Below are 15,236 nucleotides of genomic sequence, written 5' to 3'. Positions count from 1 at the left end.
TGCAAATGTTACACCCTTGTTCAAAAAAGGGGAGAAGGATAAACCTGGCAATTACAGCCCAGTCAGTTTAATGTCGGTAGTGGGGAAGCTATTAGTAACAATTATCGGGAGAAAATTAACAGCCACTTGGACACGTATGGACTAATAAAGAGCCAGCACGGATTTGTTAAGGGCAAATCGTGTTTGACTAACTTGATTGAGTTTTTTGATGAGGTAACAGAGGGTGGATGAGGGCAGTGCAGTTTATGTGTATATGGACTTTCAAAAAGTGTTTGATAAAGTACCACATAATAGGCTTGTTAGCAAAATTGAAGCCCATGGGATAAAAGGGGCAGTAGCAGCATGGATTCAAAATCCTCCTGGTTTGCCTTCATCTGTTTACGCACCTTCTCCCAACTCGGATGACTTCAACAGGGAGTCTCCTAGTTACCCATCACCCAAACCACCCAGCAGCATGTTTGCCAGTACATTCTTTATGCAAGAAGGAAATCACAATTCTTCTGATCTTTGGAATTCATCAAATGGGATGCACCAGCCAAGTTATGGAGGAATGTTGGGAAACTCTTCCTCTCACGTCTCTCAATCTAGCGGTTATAGCAGTCTCCATACACATGATCGCTTGAACTATCCACCACATTCAGTTTCACCGACAGACATCAACCCCAGTCTTCCCCCAATGTCTGGCTTGCATCGAGGGAGTACCAGCTCCCCTTATGTTGCAGCCTCACACACACCACCAATCAATGGATCAGAAAACCTTTTGGGGAACAGAGGAAATGCAGCTGGGGGTTCACAGACAGGTGATGCACTTGGAAAAGCTTTGGCATCTATTTATTCGCCTGATCACACCAGTAGTAGTTTCCCATCAAATCCATCAACACCAGTTGGATCACCATCACCGTTACCTGGTGCTAACCAGTGGTCAAGACCAGGAGGGACTCCATCGTCTCCCAGCTATGAAAACTCTCTTCACTCACTGCAAACTCGAATGGATGATGCCATCCATGTACTCAGAAACCACGCTGTCGGGCCTTCAACAAGCATGCCTGGTGGCCATGGTGACATGCATAGCATTCTGGGACCATCACAAAATGGGCAAATTGGAGGACTTAATTCAAACTATGGAGCATCTGCGCTGGTAACATCCAGTCGACAAGCATCAATGAGGCCGAACCGGAAGAGGGCGAAGCAGGCCCCGGGCCGTCAGACCGTGGAGCCGGCGACGGTGAGGAGCAGGCCGTGGCGCATTCACATCCCGACGATGTGTTCGGCGAGTCGGGCAGAGGCAGCGCAGCACAACGAGCAGCAGCCACGACGACCCGCTGCAGCACATCGGCCGGCAGCTCCATGGCGGGAAGCTCGCAGTCCGATTGGGAGGGGGGGAGCCGGGCATGGCCAGAGGTCGGATCGTGAGCGGGAGAAGCAGGCCACCACTTGGAGCCGGTAACAGTGAGGTGGTGGCCGCGGTGACGAGGAGGACAGAGCGGCTGAGGGACATCGTGCTCCCACTGCCACTGGAAGCCATTGTATTGACTTTCTGAACACGACGCTGTATGAATAGCTGACGTGTCCCTACGGGGAGTAAGCATTCCATTGTAATTGTACTTGTACTGGTTACATATGGCAAATAAAATTGAATTGAATCGAATTGAAAATCGGCTAAGGAAACTTGAGAGTTGTGGTGAATGACAGTTTTTCGGACTGGAGGGAGGTATACAGTGGTGTTTCCCAGGGTTTATCACTGGGATCACTGCTGTTTTTGATATATATATTAATGACTTGGACTTGTGGGGTACAAGGCACAATTTCAAAATTTGCAGATGACACAAAACTTGGAAGTGTAGTTAACAGAGGACATAGACAGGCTGGTGGAATGGGCGGACACATGGCAGAATGAAATTTAACGCAGAAAAGTATGAGGTTGTAGGAACTGGGGTTCCTAGCCGAAGAATTGAGATCGACTCAGAAAATCAAAAACAATAAAATTTAATGAACAAACGAAGCTGTACAGGAAACTGTAGGATACAATGCAAATAGGTCTGGTCTGCTTGAAAGCCTCTCTGGAAACTGCTAGATGGTTCCGAGCTCAACTGCTAGAAGGTTCCGAGCTCTGACGTCATCACATTCTTCCCGCCGTTGAGAGATCATGTGACGGACGGCATGACGTCATCACGCAGAGTACAGGAAAGAAGCCCTAGTACAGTTAACAGATACATTAAAGGTGCAGCCCCCAGCTGTACTACATTGCTGTAAAAGGAATTATATACAATTGTCCGTAATCCTCTGGTGGTTCCGCCACATGCGCGCCCCCCCCCCCCCAGAATTGCTTTTAACAGAGAAGGTAAGGCGAGAAGGGGGTCTGACGAGTCTGTCCGACCGACTGCGATACCCCGGCAGCTGGAACAGAGCGCTAGAAGAAGAACTGGCCATTGGCTATGGTTGGGATGACTCCACAGGCGGAGGAGAAGAGGAGGCCGGCTGTGGTCGACCTGGTGAGGCGGGCACTGGCGACTCGGCGGATGACTGTAGCTGTACTGGACCGGCAGTCGACGGTGGATGACCACGACGAGGCGGCTGAGCGGTGACGACTGGTTCGCTCAGATCCAGATGCGCCAGTTTCAACCGGTCGATGGAGTTGTGGCCAGGCTTACCGCCGACGTCGACTGTGAAGGACTTGTCACCTGACGAGATGACGCGGAACGGACCTGTGTAAGGCGGTTTGAGCAGGTTTTTGCGAGCATCCTGCCGAATGAACACGTATTCTGCGCTCTTCAGATCCACCGGGACATGGGAGTGCTGCAGGTCATGATGCGACGTAGGCACTGGGATGAAATTCCTAGCCGCTTCCTGGTGGCTGACGAGCTGCTGAGCTGGGGACCAGGGTTCCGTGTGAGCAGGAAGAAAATTACCAGGCACTCTGAGTGGTTGGCCGTAAACCAGCTCTGCTGAAGAAGAATGCAGGTCGTCCTTAGGTGCCGTGCGAAGACCTAGCAGCACCCAAGGGAGCCTGTCCACCCAACTAGGCCCACGGAGACTAGCACGCAGTGCGGCTTTAAGGGACCTGTGGAATCTTTCACACAGACCGTTCGCCTGTGGATGGTAGGCGGTGGTACGATGAAGCTTGGTGCCCAAACCTTGAGCTACGGCGTTCCAAAGCTCAGAGGTAAATTGAGGCCCCCGGTCGGAGGAGATGTCAGCCGGTACCCCGAACCGAGCTACCCACGACGAGATGAAGGCTCTGGAGACGTCTGCCGCTGTGGTGGCAACCAAAGGAATTGCCTCTGGCCACCTGGTGGTGCGGTCTACCACGGTGAGGAGGTGAGTGTACCCGCGAGAGGAAGGGAGAGGACCAACCAGGTCCACGTGCACATGGTCGAATCGACGCTCTGGAACCGGAAAAGTGGCGACTGGGGCCTTAGCATGGCGTTGTATCTTGGACTTCTGGCAACTCACGCAGGTATTGGTCCAGTCACGGACGTCGAGATGCATGCCCTTCCAGACAAATTTCTTTGCCATGAGTCGTTGTGATGCTCTCAAACCAGGGTGTGACAACCCGTGGATAGTGTTGAAAATTCTCCTGCACCATTCGACTGGAACGATTGGACGTGGGACGCCCATCGAGATGCCACACAGGAGTGTGGTTCCTGCGGCCTGGAAACTGACATCAGCCACTTGTAAGCTGGAAGGTGCGGTCCGGTATGCCTGCACTTCAGGGTCTGCCTTCTGTTCTTTTGCCAAACCAACATAGTCGACTCCCAGGTGTACTGCGTGGAGCTGGGCGCGGGAGAGACAATCCGCCGCCAGGTTGTCTCTGCCCGAGACATGTATGTCGGTTGTAAATTCAGATATGTACATAAGATGACGTTGTTGCCGTGCCAACCATGGTTCCGCTGTCTTGGCCATCGCAAAAGTAAGTGGCTTGTGGTCTACAAAAGCCGTGAATGGGCGTCCTTCCAGTAGGAAACGAAAATGGCGGATGGCCAGAAACCATGCCAACAACTCCCTATCAAAAGTACTATACTTGCGTTCGTTCTTCCGCAATTGGCGGCTGAAGAACGCCAGTGGTTGCCATGTGCCGTCGACCCCCTGCTCCTGTACTGCCCCGATGGCATAATCAGATGCGTCGGTGGTAAGGGCAATGGTTGCGCCCGGAAGGGGATGTGCCAACATGGTCGCAGCAGCCAAAGCGTTCTTGGTGTCGAGGAAAGCCTGGTCCATCTGGGGTGTCCAATCGATCGGGTCTTTGCCCGATTTACCTCTGAGGGCTTCGTACAAAGGTTGCATCAACAATGCCGCCTTGGGGACGAACCGATGATAAAAATTGACCGTTCCCAGAAATTCCTGGAGGGCCCTGACGGTCTGAGGAAGAGGGAACGAGGTGACCGCTTCCACCTTCATGGCCAGCGGGACGGCGCCTTCTGAGGTGATTCTGTGTCCCAGAAAATCAATGCTGTACAACCCAAACTGGCACTTGGCCGGGTTGATAAGGCCATGTTGGCTGAGACGAGAAAAAAGGGTACGCAAGTGCGTAATGTGTTCTTTCGTGCTGTTACTGGCAATAAAGATGTCGTCTAGGTAGACGAAGATGAACGGCAGATCGCGCAACACGGAATCCATGAGACGTTGGAAGGCTTGTGCAGCATTCTTCAGCCCAAACGGCATACGAAGGAACTCCGAGGCCGAAAGGTGTGATGACGGCAGTTTTGGGGATGTCCTGAGGATGCACGGGCACTTGATGATAGCCTCGGACGAGGTCTACTTTGGAAAAGATGGAATTCCCTGCCAGATGGGCCGAAAAATCCTGAATGTGAGGAATTGGGTACCGATCCGGTGTGGTAACCTCATTCAGGCGTCTGTAGTCGCCGCATGGTCACCATCCGCCGCCCGGCTTAGGAACAATGTGTAATGGCGAGGACCAAGGACTATTCGAACGTCGAATAATACCCGGGCGTTCCATTGTATGGAACTCCGCCTTGGCGGCCGCGAATTTACCGGGTTCCAGCCTTCGAGCTCTCGCATAAACGGGGGATCCTGTCATGGTAATGTGGTGCGCCACACCGTGCCTCACGACTGAAGAAGAAAATGTGGGCCTGGTGAGCTCAGGGAACTCACTGAGAAGACGAGAGAACTCATTTGGAGATGGGACTGCACAGGCAACTGACCAAGACATCGCGGTGCTTCGGTGGCAGGGGACCGAGTGAAAAGTGGAGGCACTGATTAGCCGGCAGTGTCGGACGTCGACGAGAAACCCGTTTGCGCAGAAGAAATCTGCCCCCAGGATGGCCTGTGAGACTTTCGCCGTGATGAACTCCCAAACAAAATGTTGGCCGCCAAAACTCAACTGGAACCTACGCTTTCCGAACGTGCGAATGGCCGCACCATTGGCTGCCTCAAGGGGGGGACCTTGACCGCCGGATTGAAGATCTAGCTTCGATGCTGGTAGGATACTGCACTGGGAGCCAGTATCTCAGAAAACGACGCCCTGACAGGGAGTCTGTAATGTGTAGGAGTTTCCCTGCGGACCCGACGGCCATCACAACTCCGGCACGTCCTTTAGGCCTTATTGATCTTCTCAGAAACCGCTGGTTTGAGGTAGGTTTTTTTTTGGTGAGAAACTGCAGGGCGGATGGCAATTTCTGGCCTTCGCGCCGAAACGAACGTGGTATGCACACTAGCCTGCAGGAGGAGGAGTCGGATTCGCTCTTGTGGGGGATGGGCGCCTTGTGGCTGTATAAGATTGTTGAGATGGTGAATATTTTATCCGCTTCCGCGGCGAGTTCAGCACAATCCGTGATCGCGGAATTGGCCAAGGCTGTCTGTACTGGCTCTGGTAGTTGACAGAGAAACAGCTTGCGGAACAGAAAACATTGCGATTCCGAGCCCAAAAGCGTGAGCATTTGGCTCATGAGCTCTGAGGGTTTTGAGTCCCCGAGGCCGGGCATGGAGATAAGTCTGCGAGCGCACTCCGACTTGGACAGACCGAAAATCTGCAGTAAACGTGCTTTTAAAGCTTCGTACTTGCCATCGTTCGGTGGACTCTCGAGGAGGCTGACGACCCGCGAGGCCGTGGCGCTGTCGAGGGCGGAGACCACATAATAATAATGGGTCGAATCCGCTGCTACTCCCCGGATTGCAAATTGGGCTTCCGCCTGGAAAAACCACGCAGCCGGTTGTTGCTCCCAAAATTGCGGCAGTTTGAGGGTGACGGCGTTCGTGTCCATGATGTAACTTCAACGAAAATTGTTCGAAGAAATCGGGGTCACCAATGTAGGAACTGGGGTTCCTAGCCGAAGAATTGAGATCGACTCAGAAAATCAAAAACAATAAAATTTAATGAACAAACGAAGCTGTACAGGAAACTGTAGGATACAATGCAAATAGGTCTGGTCTGCTTGAAAGCCTCTCTGGAAACTGCTAGAAGGTTCCGAGCTCAACTGCTAGCAGGTTCTGAGCTCAACTGCTAGCAGGTTCCGAGCTCTACTGCTAGCAGGTTCCGAGCTCTACTGCTAGAAGGTTCCGAGCTCAACTGCTAGCAGGTTCCGAGCTCTACTGCTAGAAGGTTCCGAGCTCTGACGTCATCCCGTTCTTCCCGCCGTTGAGAGATCACGTGACGGACGGCATGACATCATCACGAGTACAGGAAAGAAGCCCTAGTACAGTTAACAGATACATTAAAGGTGCAGCCCCCAGCTGTACTACATTGCTGTAAAAGGAATTATATACAATTGTCTGTAATCCTCTGGTGGTTCCGCCACATGGTGATACACTTTGGTAGGAAGAATGAGGAGAGACAATTCAAGGAAAATGGTATAACCTTAAAGGGGTGCAAGAACAGCGAGACCTGGGGTGTTTGTGCACAAATCTTTGAAGATGGCAGGACAGGTTAAGAAAACAGTTAATAAAGCATACGGGACCCATGGCTTTATAAATAGAGGCATAGAGCAGAAAAGCCAGGAAGTTATGCTGAAATATAAAACACTAGTTTGGCCCCAGCTGGACACCACACTTCTGGGCACCACACTTTATAAAGGACGTGGAGGCTTTGGAGAGGGTGCAGAAGAGATTTACTAGAATGATTCTAGGGATGAGGGATTACGTTTACGTAGATAGACTGGAGAAGTTGGGGGGCGTTCTCCTTGGAGCAAAGACGACTAAAAGAAGATTTGTTGAGGTGTTTAAAATCATGAAGGGTTTAGACAGAGTAAATAAAGAGAAACTGTTTCCAATGGCTGAAGGATCGATAACCACAGGACATATAAGGTGATTGGCAAAATGGCAGAGGCAAAATGAGAAAAAACTTTTATGCAACGAGTGGTTAGGATTTGAAATGCACTGCCTGATAGGGTGGTGGATACAGATTCAATAGTGCCCTTCAAACAGGAATTGGATAAATACTTGAAGGAGAAAAAATTGCAGTGATATGGGGAAAGAGCAGGGAACTGGGACTCACTCGATTGCTCTGCGAAAAAGCTGGCGCAGACGCGATGGCCCGAATGGCCTCATCCTGTGCTGTACTTTTCTATGATTCTACGACTACATTTAATAATCCACATAAATGTGCACGCCTCACAGGAGGGGTGAGTGAGTGGGTCCAGCATATGGTGAGGGAGGCTCAGTGAGGAAACTGAAGTGGGTTATCACCTCATGTCTTAATGTAGACTCAATATTGTTTTAAACTTGAAAGGTGAGCAAAACAGTATTAACTTTGCATATGTCTTCACTAGAGAAGAGGATGTTGCCAATGTCACAGTAATGGAGGCGGCAGTAGCGATATTGGATAGGATAAAAAATAGATAAAGAGCAGGTACTTAAAAGTTGGCAGTGCTCAAAGTAGAAAAATCACCCGGTCCGGATGGGCTGCGTCCTAGGTTACTGAGGGAAGTAAGGGTGGAAATTGTGGAGACTCTGGCCACAAGCAAGGAGCTGATTGGTGAGTAGCTGGTGAGTGTTTTTTTTAAGTTTATTTCTGCTAAGTTAGTTAATAGTCTATTAAATAGAGGCACGGCAGGGCACCTCAGTCCCATGGAATGTACATCATATGCCATGTGGGAAATCCAGGACGTTTCCCATGTCCTGGACAACCACATGTGCAAGAAGTGTTGTCAGCTGGAGGAGGGTTTCGGAGCTTGAGCAGCAACTGGTGTCGCTGCGGTGCATCCGTGAGGCTGAGAGCTATGTGGATAGCACATTTCAGGAAGTGGTCACCCTGCAGCTTAAGAGTATGCAGGCAGAGAGGGAATGGGTGACTGCCAGACAAAAAGGAGGCCGGTATTGCAGGAGTCCCGAGTGCATCTCGCTCTCCCAACGGTGAGGGCGATGGTTCCTCTGGGATTACCAGTCAGCCAATTCCACGGCACCACGGGTGGCTCAGCTGTACGGGGCAGGGAGGTGGGAGATTGGGAAAGTAATAGTGATAGGGGGATTCAATAGTTAGGGGAACAGACAGACGTTTCTGTGGCCGCAGACACGATTCCAGGATGGTATGTTGCCTCCCTGGTGCCAGGGTCAAGGATGTCACCGAGCGGCTGTAGAACACTCTGAAGGGGGAGGGTGAACAGCCAGAGGTCATGGTCCATATCGGTATCAACGACGTAGGTAGGAAGAGGGATGAGGTCCTGCAGGCAGATTTTAGGGAGCTCGGAAAGAGATTAAAAAGCAGGACCTCAAAGGTAGTAATCTCTAGATTACTCCCAGTGCCACGCGCGAGTGAGTATAGAAATAGGATAGAGCAGATGAATGCGTGGCTGGAGAGATGGTGCAGAAGGGAGGGCTTTAGATTCCTGGGGCATTGGAACCGGTTCTGGGGGAGTTGGGACCTGTACAGACCGGATGGGTTGCACCTTAACAGAGCCGGGACCAATGTCCTCGCGGGGTGTTTGCTAGTGCTGTTGGGGTGGGTTTAAACTAATTTGGTAGGGGGGTGGGTACCAGGATGTAACATTAGAAAGGAGAAACATGGTGCACAAGAGTGGGAGATACAGATAGTACTAGAGTAAGAAATAGCATGGTATTAGATGGGGTCAGGCTAAGAGAAAATACAAGAAGGTCTAAGATAGGTTTACAGTGCATGTGTGTAAACGCATGAAGCGTGGTAAATAAGGTTGGTGACCTGCAGGTGCAAATAGCCACATGGGAATATGATGTGGCAATAACGGAGACCTGGCTCAAAAAAGGGCAGGATTGGTACTAAATGTTCCTGGATATAAGGTGTTCAGGAAAGATAGGGAAGGAAAGAAAGGGGGTGGGCGGCAGTATTGATTAAGGAGAATATTAGTGCTGGAGAGAGAGGATGTCCTGGAGGGGTCAAGGATGGAATCTATTTGGTTAGAGTTAAGAAACAATAGAGGTGCCATTACACTAGGCAACCTACTAGTGGGAAGGATATAGAGGAGCAAATTTGCAGGGAAATTAGAGAGGTGCAAGAACTATAGAGTGGTGATAATGGCGGACTTCAACTATCCTAACATAGACTGGGATAGTAATAGTGTAAAGGACAGAGAAGGGCAAGAATTTCTGAAGTGTGTTCAGGAGAACCTTCTTGATCAGTATGTTTCCAGCCCAATGAGGAAGGAGGCATTGCTGGATCTGGTTCTGGGGAATGAGGTGGGTCAAGTAGAGCAAGTGTCAGTAGGAGAACATTTAGGGAACAGTGATCATAATATCATAAGGTTTAGGTTCGCTATGGAAAAGGACAAAGAGCAATCTAGAGTCAAAATACTTAATTGGAAGAGGGCCAATTTCAGTGGGATGAGAACGGACTGGACCCGGGTAAATTGGAATCAAAGATTGGCAGGCAAAACTGTAATTGAACAACTGGCTGCCTTTAAAGAGGAGATGGTTCGGGTACAATCGAGGCACATTCCCACGATGGGGATAGGTAGGGCAACCAAAGCCAGAGCTCCCTAGATGATGAAAGAGATAGAGAGTAAGATAAAGCAGAAAAATGGGGCATTTGACAGATGTCAGGTTGAGAATACAAGTGAGAACCAGGCTGAATACAGAAGTGAAAAAGGAAATAAGAGGGGCAAAGAGGGAGTGTATAAGAATAGACTGGCAACTAACGTAAAAAGGAATCCAAAAGACTTCTATCGGCATATAAATAGTAAGAGGAGAGGTGGGGCCGATTAGGGACCAAAAAGAAGACTTGCGCGTGGAGGCAGAGGGCATGGCTGAGGCACTAAATGAGTACTTTGCATCTGTCTTTACCAAGGAAGAAGATGCTGCCAAAGTCACAGTGAAAGAGGAGGTAGTTGAGATACTGGATGGGATGAAAAATTATAAGGAGGAGGTACTAGAAAGACTGGCTGTACTTAAAGTAGATAAGTCACCAGGACTGGATGGGATGCATCCTAAGATGCTGAGGGAAGTAAAGGTGGAAATTGTGGAGGTACTAGCCATAATCTTCCAATCTTCCTTGGATACGACTGGAGAATTGCGAATGTTACACCCTTGTTCAAGAAAGGGTGTAAGGATAAACCCATCAACTACAGGCCAGTCAGCTTAACCTTGGTGGTGGGGAAGCTTTTAGAAATGATAATCTGGGACAAAATTAGCAATCACTTGGACAAGTGTGGATTAATTAAGGGAAGCCAGCACAGATTTGTTAAAGGCAAATCGTATATAACTAACTTGATTGAATTTTTTGATGAGGTAACAGCGAGGGTTGATGAGGGCAATGCGGTTGATGTGTATATAGACTTCCAAAAGGCATTTGATAAAGTGCCACATAATAGGCTTACCAGCAAAGTTGAAACCCATGGAATAAAAGGGTCAGTGGCAGCATGAATATGAAATTGGCTAAGTGACAGGAAATAGAGCAGTGGTGAACGGTTGTTTTTCGGACTGGAGGAAGGTATACAGTGGTGTTCCCCAGGGATCGGTACTAGGACCACCTGCTTTTCTTGATATATATTAATGATTTGGACTTGGGTGTACAGGGCACTGTTTCCAAATTTGAAAGTGACACAAAACTTGGAAGTATAGTGAACAGTGAGGAGGATAGGGATCGACTTCAAGAGGTCATAGACAGGTTAGTGGAATGGGTGGACACGTGGAAGATGAAGTTTAACGCAGAAAAGTGCGAAGTGATACATTTTGGTAGGCAGAACGAGGAGAGGCAATATAAACTAAAGGAGGTGCATAAACAGAGAGACCTGGGGGTATATGTGCACAAATCATTGAAGGTGGCAGGACACGTTGAGAAAGTGGTTAAAAAAGCTTACGGGATCTTGGACTTTATAAATAGAGGCATAGAGTACAAAAGCAAGGAAGTTATGATGAACCTTTATAAAACACTGGTTCAGCTTCAACTGGAGTATTGTGTCCAATTATGGGCACTACACTTTAGGAAGGATGTGAAGGCTTTAGAGAGGGTGTAGACAAGATTTACAAGAATGGTTCCAGGGATGAGGGACTTCAGTTACTTGGATAGACTGGAGACGCTGGGGTTGTTCTCCTTAGAGCAGAGAAGATTGAGAGGAGATTTTATAGAGGTGTTCAAAATCATGAGGGGTCTAGACAGAGTAGATAGAGAGAAACTGAATCCATTACTGAATCCATTGGTGGAAGGGTCGAGAAGCAGATTTAAGGTGATTAACAGAAGATCCAAAGGCGACATGAGAAAAAACATTTTTACGCAGCAAGTGGCTATGATCTGGAATACACTGCCTGAAAGGGTGGTGGAGGCAGATTCAATCATGGCTTTCAAAAGGGAATTAGTTAAGTACCTGAAGAAAACAAATTTGCAGAGCTACGGAGAAAGGGCAGGGGATTGGGACTAGCTGAAGTGCTTTTGCAGAGAGCTGGCATGGGCTCGATGAGCCGAATGGCCTCCTACAGTGCTATAACGATTCTATGATTCAGTCTTTCAAACCTCCATGGATATGGGAGCAGTGCCAGAAGACTGAAGGAATGCAAATAATAAACCCCTGTTCAAACAAGGATAGAGGGATAAACCCAGCAACCACAGGCCGGTCTGTCTAACGGTGGTGGTGGTGGAGAAACTTTTTTAGAAACAATAATCCGGGACAAAATTAAGTGGTACTTGGAAAATTCTGGGTTAATAAATGAAAGCCAGTATGGATTTGTTAAAGGAAAATCGTGTTTGACTAACTTGATTGAGTTGTTTGTTGAAGTAACGGAGAAGGTTGATGAGGGTAGTGCGGATAGTGTGTATAAGGACTTTCAAAAGGCATTTGATAAAATACCAAATAATAGATTTGTAAGCAAAATTAAAGCCTATGGGATTAAAGGGACAGTGGCAGCATGGATACAAAATTGGCTAAGGGACAGAAAGCAGAGATGGTGGCAGCACGGTGGCATAGTGGTTAGCACTGTTGCCTCACAGCGCCAGGGACCCGGGTTCGAATCCGGCCTCGGGTGACTGTGTGGAGTTTGCACATTCTCCCCGTGTTTGCGTGGGTTTCCTCCGGGTGCTCCGGTTTCCTCCCACAGTCCAAAGATGTGCGGGTTAGGTTGATTGGCCATGATAAATTGACCATTAGTGTTAGGGAGATTAAAATATGTGGGGTTACGGGGATAGGGTGGGATGTGTGTTGGTGTAGGGGTTACGGGGATCGGGTGGGATATGTGTCGGTGCAGGCTCGATGGGCCGAAATGGCCTCTATCTGCACTGTGGGGTTTCTGTGATTCTGTGATGGTGAATGGTTGTTTATCAGACTAGAAAGAAAAAAGAAAGACTTGCCTTTATATAGCACCTTTCATGACCACCGGACGTCTCAAAGCGCCTTACAGCCAATTAAGTATTTGTGGAGTGCAGTCATTGTTGTAATGTGGTAAGTATACAGTGGTGTTTCCCCAGGGGTCAGTATTAGGATCACTGCTCTTTTTGATATATATTAATGACCTGGACATGATTTACACCGGGCATGATTTAAAAGTTTTCAGATGATACGAAACTCGGAAATGTATTAAACAGTGAGGAGGATAGAAGCAGATTTCAGGAGGAGTATATAGACTAGTGAAATGGGCAGACACTAGGCAGATGAATTTTTTTTTTATTTTTTACTTGTTACTGGGATGTGAGTGTTGCTGGCAAGGCCAGCATTTATTGCCCATCCCTAACTGCCCTTGAGAAGGTGGTGGTGAGCCACCGCCTTGAACCGCTGCAGTCCCTGTAGTGAAGGTACTCCCACAGTGCTGTTAAGGAGGAAGTTCCAGGATTTTGACCCAGCAACGATGAAGGATCGGCAATATATTTCCAAGTCAGGACGGTGTGTGACTTGGAGGGGAACTTGGAGGTGATGGTGTTCCCATGCGCCTGCTGCCCTTGTCCTTCTAGGTGGCAGAGGTCGTGGGTTTGGGAGGTGCTGCTGAAGAAGCCTTGGCGAGTTGCTGCAGTGCATCTTGTAGATGGTACACGCTGCAGCCATGGTGCGCTGGTGGTGGAGGGGGTGAATGTTTAAGGTGGTGGATGGGGTGCCAATTAAGTGGGTCTCTTTGTCCTGGATGTTGTCGCGCTTCTTGAGCGTTGTTGGAGCTGCACTCATCCAGGCAAGTGGAGAGTATTCCATCGCACTCCTGACTTGTGCCTTGTAGATGGTGGCCAAACGTTGGGGAGTCAGAAGGTGAGACACCCGCCGCAGAATACCCAGCCTCTGACCTGCTCTTGTAGCCACAGTATTTATGTGGCTGGTCCAGTTAAGTTTTTGGTTGATGGTGACCCCCAGGATGTTGATGGTGGGCATGGACTGCTTCATTATCTGAGGAGTTACAAATGGAACTGAACAGTGCAATCATCAGCAAACATCCCCCACTTCTGACCTTATTTTAGACTTCATTGATGAAGCAGCTAAAGATGGTTGGGCTGAGGACACTGCCCTGAGGAACTCCTGCAGCGATGTCCTGGGGCTGTGATGATTGGCCTCTAACAACCACAACCATCTTCCTTTGTGCTAGGTATGACTCCAGCCAGTGGAGAGTTTTCCCCCTGATTCCCATTTACTTCAATTTTACTAGGGCTCCTTGATGCCACACTCTGTCAAATGCTGCCTTGATGTCAAGGGCATTCACTCTCACCTCACCTTCTGGAATTCAGTTCTTTTGTCCATGTTTAGATGAAGGCTGTAATGAGGTCTGGAGCCGAGGGGTCCTGGCGGAACCCAAACTGAGCATCAGTGAGCAGGTTATTGGTGAGTAAGTGGCGCTTGATAGCACTGTCGACGACACCTTCCATCACTTTGCTGATGATTGAGAGTAGACTGATGGGGTGGTAATTGGCCGGATTGGATTTGTTCTGCTTTTTGTAGACAGGACATAATTGGGCAGATGCCAGTGTTGTAACTGTAGTGGAACAGCTTGGCTAGTGGAGCGTTAGTTCTGGAGCACAAGTCTTCAGCATGACAGCAGGGATGTTGTCAGGGCCCATAGCCTTTGCTGTATTCGGTGCACTCAGCCTTTGCTATCACGTGGAGTGAATCGAATGTCTTGAAAACTGGCTTATGTGATGGTGGGGACCTCAGCAAGAGGCTGATACGGATCATCCATTCAGCACTTCTGGCTGGAGGTGGTTGTAAACGCTTCAGTCTTGTCTTTTGCAGTCGCGTACTGGGCTCCTCCATCATTGAGGATGGGATGTTCATGGTGCCTCCTCCTCCTGTTAGTTTAATTGTTCACCGCCATTCACGACTGGATGTGGCAGGACTGCAGAGCTTTGATCTGATCTGTTGGTTGTGGAATCGCTTAGCTCTGTCTATAGCATGCTGCTTCTGCTGTTTAGCATACCTGTAGTCCTTGGTTGCAGCTTCCCCAGGTTGGCACCTCATTTTTAGGTATGTCTGGTGCTGCTCCTGGCATGCTCTTCTGCACACTTCATTGAACCAAGGTTGGTCCCCTGGATTGATGGTAATGGTAGAGTGAGGTATATGCCGGGCCATGAGGTTACAGATTGTGGTGGAATACAATTCTGCTGCAGCTGATGGTCCACAGCGCCTCATGGATGCCCAGTTTTGAGCTGCTAGATCTGTTCTGAATCTATCCCATTTCGCACGGTGGTAGAGCCACACTACATGATGGAGGGTGTCCTCAGTGTGAAGACGGGACTTCATCTCCACAAGGTCTGTGCGGTGGTCACTGCTACCAATACTGTCATGGACAGATGCATCTGCGAAAGGTAGATTGGTGAGGACGAGGTCAAGTAGGTTTTTCCTTCATGTTGGTTCTTTCACCACCTGCTGCAGGCCCAGTCTGGCAGCTATGTCCTTCAGGACTCGGCCAGC

General features: G+C 49.1%; 1 pseudogene; it reads left to right on the top strand.

Annotated features, from left to right (window-relative positions):
- The first annotated feature begins 222 nt into the window (after positions 1 to 222).
- Positions 223 to 15,236, top strand: part of LOC147113760 (transcription factor 12 pseudogene) — a 28,907-nt pseudogene continuing 13,893 nt past the window's right edge.

Source organism: Somniosus microcephalus, chromosome 8, assembly GCF_052327205.1.
Source record: "Somniosus microcephalus isolate GS21.2 chromosome 8, FLI_Smic_1.0, whole genome shotgun sequence".
In the NCBI taxonomy this organism is placed as follows: domain Eukaryota; kingdom Metazoa; phylum Chordata; class Chondrichthyes; order Squaliformes; family Somniosidae; genus Somniosus; species Somniosus microcephalus.
Note: the sequence above shows the minus strand (reverse complement) of the source record. Positions and strands in the feature narration are given on the sequence as shown.